The 12,298-nt window shown below is 41.6% G+C and overlaps 1 protein-coding gene across 3 annotated transcripts in view; it reads right to left on the reverse strand.

Moving 5' to 3' along the window:
* Positions 1–12,298, reverse strand: part of ZDHHC8 (zinc finger DHHC-type palmitoyltransferase 8) — a 118,125-nt gene that overhangs the window by 43,218 nt on the left and 62,609 nt on the right. The window lies entirely within an intron of this gene.

Below are 12,298 nucleotides of genomic sequence, written 5' to 3' on the forward strand. Positions count from 1 at the left end.
AGGAGATAGAGTAAATAATCTGCAGCTGCTTCGCAGAGCCGTGTTAAATGGTGAAAGTGCCAGTCCCATGGGACTCTGCCAGTGGGTCCTAAATGAGTTTGAGTCCAGCAGCTACGACCTAATCTAAAATTTTAGGAACAGATTAGTGTGTCAAGTTGATTTGCACACTGGTAAAAATGGGACAGATCTGTTGGGTAACCACTATTGCAAAGAACATGGTTTGTCCAGGCATCTTTTTTTGAACTACAGTTCAAGCTGTTGGCTGAACCAACACAGTTTTTTCTATTACTGAAATCTATTGTTTCTCATTTGGCTTTGTGTTGGAAGCTACTTCTAACACCACACCTTGCTTTGTGTGCAAACAATATTATAAACAGTTGCATTTGGCTTGACAGTTGGTCTAACTGCAGCGTGACTGCACAGAAGTTAGCAAAGGGAAACAGGCAAAATAAGAACTGCATCCTCTGGATCAAAAAGGCTTTTCAGAAAGAACACATTCATTTGCTCATTATTTCTCTGGCAACTTCTGAATTTTGGAGATTTCTGGATTTTTCAGTAGGCACAAAGTCCTTCTTCTAGTAAACAGGAAAGCATGTTTTTCATTTGTCTTTTCTGATGGTGTTTTCTGTATACTCAGTGAAAGGCAACCGTACAGCACCATTACAACGTATTACTTCACCTTCCCTTCCATTTTCAGTTTCTACACTGTCACATTTTAGTCAATGAGTTGTTGCTAAGTTGTCTCCAGTGCTACATGAACCTTCCTGTACCATACCCCTCACAAGTGGGGTCTAGACTGTGAGAGTCACCTTGAAAGGTTTTGCTCCTTGAGCATCCCCTTTCTGCAGCATGGATACACCCTTATAGGTAGGTGCTGCCAGCCAGTGCTGGATAATTAACTGCAGTCTGGTAGAAAAATTGCATTAGCATAGCCAAGCCTAACATCGATCTACCAGAGCAAATCTGCAATGCAGATGCAAAAGCCTATTTAGCCAGTTCACTTAAGTATTTTAGGTTCAATAACTGAAGCAACTCTACTAGTTTGCTGCTCAGCATCCTCCACACTGTGGAAGATTCTTCATTATCTACCATAATTCTTGATCACTGGGTTTTCTGCATGTAGAAGCACTGTTGTTTTGAAACAGTTGTGCTGCAGTGTTTGCAGACTTCTGAGATACAACACAGGAACTAAATAAGCATAAAGAAACACAGAGCTGTTTGTATTATAACCATTTAGTGCTACCTCATCTGCCATCATGGCTGAGAGAGGAAAAGGGTTCAAGTGAGGATACATGCTCAGTGTCAGTTATGCTCTGTATAATGTGGCTGCAAACTCCAGCCCTTCAGAGCTTTTGCAACCTAAACCAATAGCTGCAACTCCACTGTGTAAGGCTCCAGGACCATTTCATACTTACGTGTCAGCCAAATCACAACATTTGCAATACGGACTTTGAAATTCACTGATAATATAAAACAGACTAATAGACCAACACTTCTACCTAAGCACGCAAGGCGGCAGCTTTTCCTGTGGATGAGCACACCCCTTCCTTCTGAATATAGATCTGATCAGAACAGGACTGTAGTACCAAGTGCAGGGAATCAAAAAGCCTACCTGCCAGCACAGCTGGAATTGAGCACCAGCTGGAGCCAGCCTTAACCCTGCTCAAAAGGTAAGACAACAGCCTCAAATCTGTGCTTCTAGAGAAGATGGCCAGCAACATCATCACCAACATCTTGCTGTGCAAGATGGGCGCCTTCTACAGAGCAGCACACAGAAAGGAAAGCAGGACTTTTATAGCTTTTCCTATAACATCCAATTGCACCAAGGACTGAACTAGTTAAATCACTGCTCGGTGCCAGCTGATAAAGTCTGTTCAGAAACCAAGTAAGCATTTTGGAAAAGGTTTGATTAGAGCTGCCTGGGGGCCTGGCAAGATGCAGGAAACTTCTGTGACCCACTTCTACTGCTGATCAGAAGCCTCTTCCGAGCAGACGGTGGGATGGTGCATGAGAACAGCCAGTGAAATTTCAGGGGAAAAATCTCCACAGAAATATTCTGTAGTTCATTGTCTCCAACTTTCATTACCATCACCATGCAGCATCACCTCTTTCATGGGCTCTTGTCTACCAAGAACACCAAAGCTTCCTCATGCAGTTCCTCTAACTTTTGCTTTGAACTTGTTTTCTTCAGTGGAACGTTTCTGTAACTCTGAATGATTTTGCATCCTGTGGACATGTCAGGAACACTCCCTGTGCAGGAGTGCAGCTGGAGTATTTGAAAATCGTTCACTTTTGACCAAAAGGAGAACTCAGAAAGAAGCTCCTGATGGAGCATAAGTGGGGTGGTGGTAAAGTAGGAGTAAAGTCCTGCAGCCATGAAAGATAAAAATAATTTAGTTGGATCATCAAGTAGATGCTTGGAACATATGTCAAGGCGAGATCAAACCCGCCAGTTGTTGCTGTTATCTACTTAATCTTCTGTTGTGTGGAAAAGGGAGTTAGGAAATTCTTTTCAGCCAATGCGAGTGTCTAAGCCAATGCCCAAGGCAAATAATGCTCTAAACAATAAGGCATTTTGTTTAACTCTGCAATAAATACTGAATTTGCAAAGACAGCTGTTTGGTTGCAGTCTCCTCCCGCAATTTCCAGTCAATACTTCATATTTACATAAATGCATAACCATACCTCATCCCCCCGCCCTCAAGTCTCAGCTCCTTCAGAAAGCAGGCATGAAGTAGGAAATGGGGACTTTTAATCCTTGAAACAAAAAATTAGGCCACTTCTTTGAGAGCTGCCACATGGTGTCTATTTAAAAAAGTGACATTCAACAGAGGCACAATAGCACACGAGATCCATTTGTGGGTTTTTACTTTCGAGTTACTGAAATCTTTTCACAAGGTTATCAATCATAGAACAGTTTCATTGCAGAAATTATTTCATTCATCTTTCAGCAGCTATATTAGTCATACAGTAGATTAACTGATTTTTGTTAGCCCTACCTATTGATTGTGAGAAGCTAATAAAATGAAACTCTGGCTGGAAACTGTACATCCAAATCTACACATTTATACTGAAGATACCAGTGAAGCAAGTCAAATCCACAAACAGAAGTCTTAATTTAAAGGGACATTATCCTGGAGGTACACTTACCTTCCTATACATTCAGTAAAGTTCTATGATGTGTCTTTGGCAGCCCAGAACATTAGGAGCATGATATTCATAGATTACAAGATACACTATAGAAAGATGGGAGTATATTAAATTTTACAATATTTAATAACCCTCAAAATGCAGGGTTCTGGAAGCTCACATATGATACTTTGCCAACCACAGAGTTATCCATTCTTGCACTCACACCAAACTCTGCTAAAATTTCCATTCTAGGACCACAGAAGTCCCTTGAATGAAGATGAATGAGCATGGTTGGTTGCGGACAGGAGCAGACAGACAAAGCCTGCCTTTTTCTGCACCACAAGCACTCCTACCTATGCCCACATGTCTGCATGATGGCATAGCACACTAGGGATGCTCATCCAGTCACTGCTGAACACTCTGGGCATAAAAAAGTCTTGAATAATAGCATCATCCCTCTGAAAAAATAAAGAAGGTCATTTTTTCCTATATGATTCAAAGCAAGGCACAGCCTCTTGCAGTCATTGTGCTCAGTAGGATGAGTGCAAATCTTTAACCTGATCCTTTTAGAACCTAACTTGCATATGGCCACCCTAAGGCTAAAATAAATACATCCTAATATAACCACAGACCATTAATGGTTTGGATCTATAGCTTGAAAACTAGGGTATTTGATGTGCTATTGAAACTGCACATGCTCAAAATGTGCAAGGAAAAAAAGAATGTGAGCCCCAATATAGCTCTTATACCCAGGTGCATCTGGCTTCCTCTTCCCTAATTCTTCACCAGGCACACGGCCCATTCATTGACAAGTGTGTTTTCCCAGTTCGGTTTCCTGGGAGTCTCTACTGGCTGCACATCAAGCCAAACGTTCATTTTGCTATCGACGTAGCCAGGGGGCTGCGAGATGCTAGCCAACCCTTGTTCAACTAGTGTTACTGCTTTACAACATGTTATGCTTGGTAGTATTGAAAGGAAAAGCCAATAAAAGGAAAAAATTAATCTTGTGATTAGACACAACACTTTGGATTGCTGGCTGCTGACACTGGCACCATGCCACCCTCTCTGAGGACAGAATAGAACCTGTCTGCTGTCTTCACCAACAAAAGGATTTCCTCAAAATAAGGGTCTCTTGCTATGAATGATCAAAATGAGCAGCTTGGCAAGGAGACCTGGCCAGTCATCAACTACGGCTTTGTTCTATCCCAACTTAAAGCTGGTATTGTCCAGTTCCAGACTGAGATTATCCAAGTCCTGCACTTACAGAATATTTCTGCATACCAAGTAAATTACAGCGAAATTCACAATATACAGAATTTGTAGTAAATTTGTAAGAGAATAAACGTTTGAAAATTTATTTCTAAGGTATTTGCGTGTGTCAATGCAGAGTACAGATTGTTTTAAAAACTGAATCCTCAGGGCTTGCTAAGCACCTGCTCCCTCAAAAACAGGCTTATGTGCCATTGAAAGATTTGTGCTGATCCTTTGGAAAGGGATTAATTCCTTTTCAACTATGACTATTTGCATAGGATACTGTTAGTTATGCCAAAGTCCTCTTTGATACTTGCACTCATGCATTAACTGTAGGTTTTGCGATCAGTTATACAATGTTCATTTTTATTCTGGCAAATGTTAAGTCTGATTTAAACTCTGCTTAGAAGGTATCCCTTAGGGAAGTGCAGACATGCAAATGTACTTAGTGAAAACAAGAAGGCTCATAAGCATGATCAAATTAGAACACACTTTTGAATGACTTCTCACCATCGTTGCGTTAGAGGAATATGACAGAAACTCCATATTATAAACAGCAGGACCTGGCCTGCAAATGGAATCCCCCCTTTTCCACTCCTGCTCTCCCTCTTTCTACACATTCTTTAGTCGACCACAAAATCTTATCACTTTATACATGCAGTATTTTCTTAACATTTAACAGCAATAAGCACTGGACAGTCCTTCCTGGTCCAAAAAATTATCATCTCTGGCAAATCATGTGAGTGACCGATATAATGCCATCACCACCAAAACCATCAACAAGACTTCACACAAAAACATTTTAAACATGAAAAAATCCAAACACAGAACACGAATGCCTCTGATTTCTTATTTCAATATATTGATGTTACAGTATACCCACTAGTTTTGGCAGCATCAAGGCCTCTCAGTGGATCAGTGTGATGAATGATGCTTCTTATAAAATAGCTTTCTAAAAATCAGTTCCCTTCAGCAGCTGTATATGGCTGTCTCCCAACAAGTGTGATGACATATCTGCTTCCCAGTAATAAATGGTAAAGATAAGACTGCTTCCAAAAACCCTCGCTATCTTTATGGAAACCTCCATTTTTATGTTTCATTACTTTCAGCCATTCCTAAATTGCACCAAAGGGAACACTGGGATGTCTCACTAAAAGGGTTGTGAAGACATAAATATTGTGATAAGAAGAAACCTCTGACCAAACCTTTGATGATGAATAGCAAAATAACAGTTTCTGGAAACAATGTCTCAAGCTTCAATGGTTATGGCAGACAAAAATGGTTCAGAGACATAAATCACAATCTGAAATGGAATAGAACCTGCTTGTTTGTGTGCTTCCCCTGCTGAAGTAACCTCAAGAAGCTGTTCTTCAGCTCACCAAGCAGGAAAACCCATGTGTTGATAGAAAAGTTGAGTTACCTAATGCTACAAATCTATGAAAGTGATAAATAGTCCTAATGTTGATGCAGACAGTGAGAAGATGCTGTCAGATCATTAAGGTGATTTGTCAGTGTTCAAAGACGTTGAATTTACTATCTTCCACTTCCTCCCTCAGGCTCCTTGCACATGCACGTGTCCTCCAAAGCCATCTTTCATTACAGCCTGAAAAACCATATTTTTCTTCCTCTCCTCCCTATTCACCTTAAAAATCTGCCAAGTTTCCAGAGATTATTTTCAGCTCAATCTCTCCTTTCTCAGAGGCGGGCTTTGCGCACAAACATTTATTAGAAGTTTAGGCTAACAGACTGGACTGTGATTATCATGTTCAGTGTTCTTAGGAAATTCTTTGCTGCTGCAGGAGCTGAATGCAGGCATCCTACATGTGGCTTTTTTCCCCCCTCTTGTGATTACAGACAATAAATAATGCTTATGTATGTTTTTTACAGAGCAGCAGATTGATACAAGATTAATTCTAAAACCTATTTTATCAGATTAGTCTGATTAACTTGGATTTCAGATCTGTTCTGCAAGATATACTAAAAATCTCATCTCAGATGGATCATAACAGATAAACAAAGCTCCTACTAAAACCCAGAAATGGTCACCAAGACCATGACAAATGGAACTAGTAAAAGCACAAAGAAGCACCAGGAAAGCTCCTCCAGTAATACTCTACCATGACCAATGTGCCTATGACTTTGCTAAGTAGCACTGCAAGATACCATTGAGATTTTTTACTTATGTAAGCAATTCGGCTAAAGAGTTAATGGTCTAATCCCACAGATACAGGTAAAAAGGTAACTGGAGCATTCTTCATGTTGTTCACAGGGTGAATGCTCTTCTGACTTAATCATAATGCTTGAACTGAAACATCTCACAGGAGACAAGAGGAACAAACACAAAGATTACAGTGTGAGAAAAGAATCTTCAAAAACACAATACAGAGAAAGTGGTTTTCACACTTGTGCAACTAAGATAATTTCTACTGGAAAAACCCACTCCTGCTGTACACTAATACTTTGCATACAGTGAAATAACCCGAACAAGGAGGTCCTGTTCAACATCTTTGTCGGTGACATGGACAGTGGGATTGAGTGCGCCCTCAGCAAGTTTGCCGATGACACCAAGCTGTGTGGTTCGGTTGATACACTGGAGGGAAGGGATGCCATCCAGAGGGACCTTGACACGCTTGTGAGGTGGGCCGATGCCAACCTTATGAAGTTTAACCAAGCCAAGTGCAAGGTCCTACACCTGGGTCGGGGCAACCCCAGGCACTGCTACAGGCTGGGCAGAGAAGAGATTCAGAGCAGCCCTGCAGAAAAGGACTTGGGGGTGTTGGTTGACGAAAAGCTTAACATGAGCCGGCAGTGTGCACTTGCAGCCCAGAAAGCCAACCGTATCCTGGGCTGCATCAAAAGAAGCGTGACCAGCAGGTCGAAGGAGGTGATCCTGCCCCTCTACTCTGCTCTTGTGAGACCCCACTTGGAGTACTGCGTACAGTTCTGGTGTCCTCAACATAAAAAGGACATGGAGCTGTTGGAGCGAGTCCAGAGGAGGGCCACGAGGATGATAAGAGGGCTGGAGCACCTCCCATATGAAGACAGGCTGAGGAAGTTGGGGCTGTTCAGCCTGGAGAAGAGAAGGCTGCGTGGTGACCTCATAGCAGCCTTCCAGTATCTGAAGGGGGTCTACAAGGATGCTGGGGAGGGACTCTTCCTTAGGGACTGTAGTGGTAGGACAAGGGGTAATGGGTTCAAACTTAAACAGAGGAAGTTTAGATTAGATAGAAGGAAGAAGTTCTTTACAGTGAGGGTGGTGAAGCACTGGAATGGGTTGCCCAGGGAGGTTGTGGATGCTTCATCCCTGGCAGTGTTCAAGGCCAGGTTGGACAGAGCCTTGAGCCACATGGATTAGGGCAAGGTGTCCCTGCCCATGGCAGGGGGGTTGGAACTAGATGATCTTAAGGTCCTTTCCAACCCTTACGATTCTATGATTCTATGATTCTATGACACACAGAAAAGCAGATACCTTTATGTTCTTAAGCAAAGCTAGCTTTTGACCTGCTAGGGGAAGGGTGGAGACACAGCAACCTCATTTTGTCTCAAGTGACAGCTTTCCTGTAGTTTAGGAGCAGCTCTGCACTGAATCGATCCTACTTTGCAAATGCTCCACAGCATGGACTGGCTGCGCTTCAGGATAGTTGAAAACAACTCCAGTGGAAACTGCCTTTGTGTTCTTGACACCTCATTTTCAGGCCAACTGTCATCTTAGTATTAACAATGCAGTGGCAGTTCTACTGTGGAACAAATTCCTCATAAATATGGATTTGCAAAACTGAAATGCCGAGGTAATGAAGACAGCTGAAAGACACAACCCCACGAGTAGGATCATATTTAAGACTGGTTGCAAAATGTGACCAGACTGACAGCATACAACTCTTTTTAACATCTTTATAAAACTCAAATATGAGAAATATGCATTTAAACAATACAGCAAAGGACAAAAGTAGCATTAGAAGACTCAAATGAATCCAAGTCACAGATATGTAAACACAGGATTTTATTATTGCACTACATTTTCAGGCTGCATGAATAATTGTACATATATTCTGTGGCTGTACTAAGCCATTGTGACAACTATGACTTTATTGTGGCAAGAAAATGCCAAGAAATCCCCTAAGATTTAGCAATAATTTCTGACACTGCAATCCTGCAGCTATCTCCACAAGCAATTAAATGAAAATGCTGCACTGCCTCCTGCTACATTCTGGAGAGCTGTGTCAGGCAATGCAGCGTGCCTAGGAAAAACATTGAAGATGTATAACCAGTGAGTGACAACTGTCAATCAGCAATAACATACTCGCTGCCACTTCCTGAAGTGGTTCAGGTAGGTTTGCAAGAGAAAGACTACACTCTGTTCCCCTGAAGATGTGAAAATTATCTTCCAAAAAGATTACAATCTTCCTGAAAAGGAAACCTGTGTTTTTCATGGGGAAAAAACCTGCAATTGTGGAAGAAGTCAGACTGGTTTGCACTTTCAATGCCAACTCTTCCGGCCACCCCCACCACGTATAGAGAAACTGGGCTATGCTGCATCGAGCACAGCAGCAGCCACCAAGAATATCCCAAAGGAAAGATATGCAGCTGAGTCCAGTCAGGCACCCAGGCTGTTGTTATCCCTGCTCTTCTTGGCTGAAGAGCAGGGAGCCTTGCAACTGGCTAAGACATGCCAGTGTTGGCATACAAAAAAGCCCTGGGAAGGGAACAGAAGGGGTGTAGATGACTCCCAGGGAGTAAAGGCCAAAAAAGAGCAGTTAGAACTGAATGCCTTGCATTAAGTCTGTAAATTAAGAGTAAGTGAAAACAGAGGGAGATAATGAATGTAGAAGAGAGAGCAGGAAGGAGAAGGTGCAGAGGGCAGGAAGGCGAAAATATAGAAGACAGAAAGGAAAATGAGAGTAAAGGAGGTGGCAGAAAATGTTGCAAGAAAACAGTAAGTTCCTTTCCCATGGTGCTACAGTAGTGACATTCTGAAGACTGTAGGAGTGATTTTTGTTCCAGCAATGGCTTCAAGGGAGACAATTTTTCCACCTTCACTCCCTCTAGTGTGATTCTTGCTCAATCAGTCCACAGTAGAAGTCCCTGCCTCACAAGGACTACTGACGTCCAACTGAGCCTGTCCTTTGAATCGAGCAGGGTGCTGAACATGGGAAGGCTTGGCATCACACAAGATTGGCCACTGAGTACTGCTAGGAAGAAATCTAGTACATCCTTGAGCTCAAAGCTACCAAGGGTACTTCTACAGTAAAGTTACCAGCATTTCAGTGGTCAAGGTCAGAATCACAGATGAGTCTCTGAGTTATCAATATAGTCTTTAGCTCTCATAGGTTATTCATGCAAAAAAAGATAACACATAGTTGGAAAAGTGGGCTTTTCTGGGTTTTTGTTTGGTGGGGATGTGTGTGTGTGTGTGTGTGTTCGTGTCTGGTTTTGGGTCTTTGTCCACTATGAGCTGGGCTAAGCATAAATAGTTGACAGCTATGCTTTGTCATTCCTGAGCTGCAACACAGAGATGCAGCCTGTATGCAGCATCCATGTGACAGCCTCTTCCTCAGGTTGTTCAGACAGCTACTGTGCCCACCAAAGGGCATGCTATGCAGGAAGCTGACACACAGGAATTGATTTTAACACATTATTCAGGATTTTGTCTGTTTTCATCACGGTTTTCTATTACAAGCAAATTACTTTCTGAAACTATTAAAGGACCTGGCATCAAATAAAGCAGAGCCTCGAATTCCTGCCTGGAGGGTCTATGCTACAGCATTTACAGGCTCAATCAAAAGGCAAAGTTTGCTGATAGACAGCCAGACTTCTAAACTTCATTTGCTCAGGCTGTACCAGAAGCATCCAGCACTAATGCAATTGTAGCAAACACAGCAATCATTTGTTCTGCTTGACAAAGGTCACCAGACATCAGCTTGAATCTTCCACTAAAGCCAGTTTACTGAATTCTGCTTTCAGTGGCAGAACCAAAAACTTACTTCACATTGAGCTGGGCCTCATTTTTTACACCGAGCAGTGAGGAACATTATGCCTTTCTTATAGTCTGCAATTTTAAATTTCCAGGGTATAATCCTGAAAACCAGGATTAAATTTAATATGCTTTGAATTCACATCATCTCATTACAGGATGAGATGATTCTAGACAGACTATGCACAAGCTAAATGTACTTGGAAGCCCAGTATGTGACAACTATGCACATAACTTTGCAATTCTGCCTGGAAAGGAGGGTTTGTATAATTTTACTGAAAGAACCTTTTGATTTTAGTCTTAGTCAAAATCCAAGTGGCATATTCTGAACACTGAAGTGCCTGCCTCTTAATGGCAACTCTCCTTAAAACTATTAGATTTTATTCTGGGGCACAAAAAAGGTAAATAGTTTTTAAGACCCTTAAACCAGTCTCTTTTTATAGCAAGGTATCAACTTGCTTTTCCCTTGCAGTAGGATTTGCAAGGTAACAGCAAGCTGATACCTTGTCTAGTTCCACAGGTGCTGAGGCATGTGGCTTGTGTGTCTAATTTATACATGGACATTTCCAACTTTTCAAAGGGGAAAATGTGATTTAAGTACAAGATTGTCTGCCAAATTCCTCAAACAATTACAGATGTTTCTTACATGTCTGACCTAAGAGGGCTGACTGCTGAAACCCAGACTTATCCAAACCACTACAATTTCCTCTACAAGCCATTTGTCTAGAGTAAAAGGACAAGAGGAGATCTAAATTTATGAATCATGACACAAACTTATAAATCTTTGCTCTTAGTTTACAACTTAAAAAACATTTAAGTATGGAGTTTGTCAACCGAAGTAGCTTTTGGTCCTTTAATCATGTGTTACCATTTAATGGAGCAGAAGCAGCACTTGTATTTCTCTGCCTTAATACACACTTACTGGTTTTGTTCAATGCCAGTATCTGCAGCAAGAAAGCATGTAACCAAACTTGCAGAATACTGGAAATGCAGCAGCTAACTCCACAGCCTGGATGAGGTACCTTTTCCTCCCAAGCTTTAATGCTTTTCAAGCCTGTACAGTTCCCTGCACTCCAGAAGGCATAGCTGGTGGCACGCCAGCCATCACTCCTCCAACCTCAGATGGGTTGCCTGGCGTGGCAGGAACAGAATGGGTATTTACAGCCCACCTGTCCAACACACAGGGTCTGCAGTGTGTATCAGTGTCACCCAGAACAGAAGATGGGGTTTGGTTTTTCAAACAGCTTGGCTTGATAGGCGTGAAGCAACCCCAGAACTTCTCTAATGTTCAGTTTCTTATTCTGGATCAAGCTGCCCAAAAATTACTGTTGCTTGACAGTTGCAAGATAAAGAACCTACCCTCAGTTTCATATAATTTACCAAATTTTTATCCATTTTGGGTGACTCCTCTGAACATATAATTTTCAATCTCTGTCGAATGAATTTTTCAGCTATTTTTTTAAAACAAGCAAAGCACTTCTTGCCCAATTAAATTCCAGTAACTTAATCTTTGTGATACGAATGGTGATGATGTTTTGGGGCTAAAATTTCACAGGGTGTTGCCACTGACATTTCTTCAAACCAAAACTTTTAATCATGTATTATCCCAATTTCTTAAATAGCTTTAGCTGGTTCAAAACACCATTTTTTCAGTGAATGAGCTATTCAAAAATCCTAATCAGGGACCCATTTTACTAGGAGCTGTATAAACACAGCTGCTAGGAAGGGTCTGGTACAGATTGTAACATAATGGTTTGAATTCTGTTCGGAGAAGAACCTCACAGTGGCAACTTAAACATGCCAAACATGCTTCTGTGACCCCAAAAAGAAATGTGATCTGGTTTGATTAAAAATAAAGTGAAATTTAATACTCAAATATAAAGAGTGGAAGGTGGAACCAGGGCAACTGTGATTTAAGTTATGTGTATTTACACAGAAGAGCAA

This window comes from Strigops habroptila, chromosome 11 (genome assembly GCF_004027225.2).
Source record: "Strigops habroptila isolate Jane chromosome 11, bStrHab1.2.pri, whole genome shotgun sequence".
NCBI lineage: Eukaryota > Metazoa > Chordata > Aves > Psittaciformes > Psittacidae > Strigops > Strigops habroptila.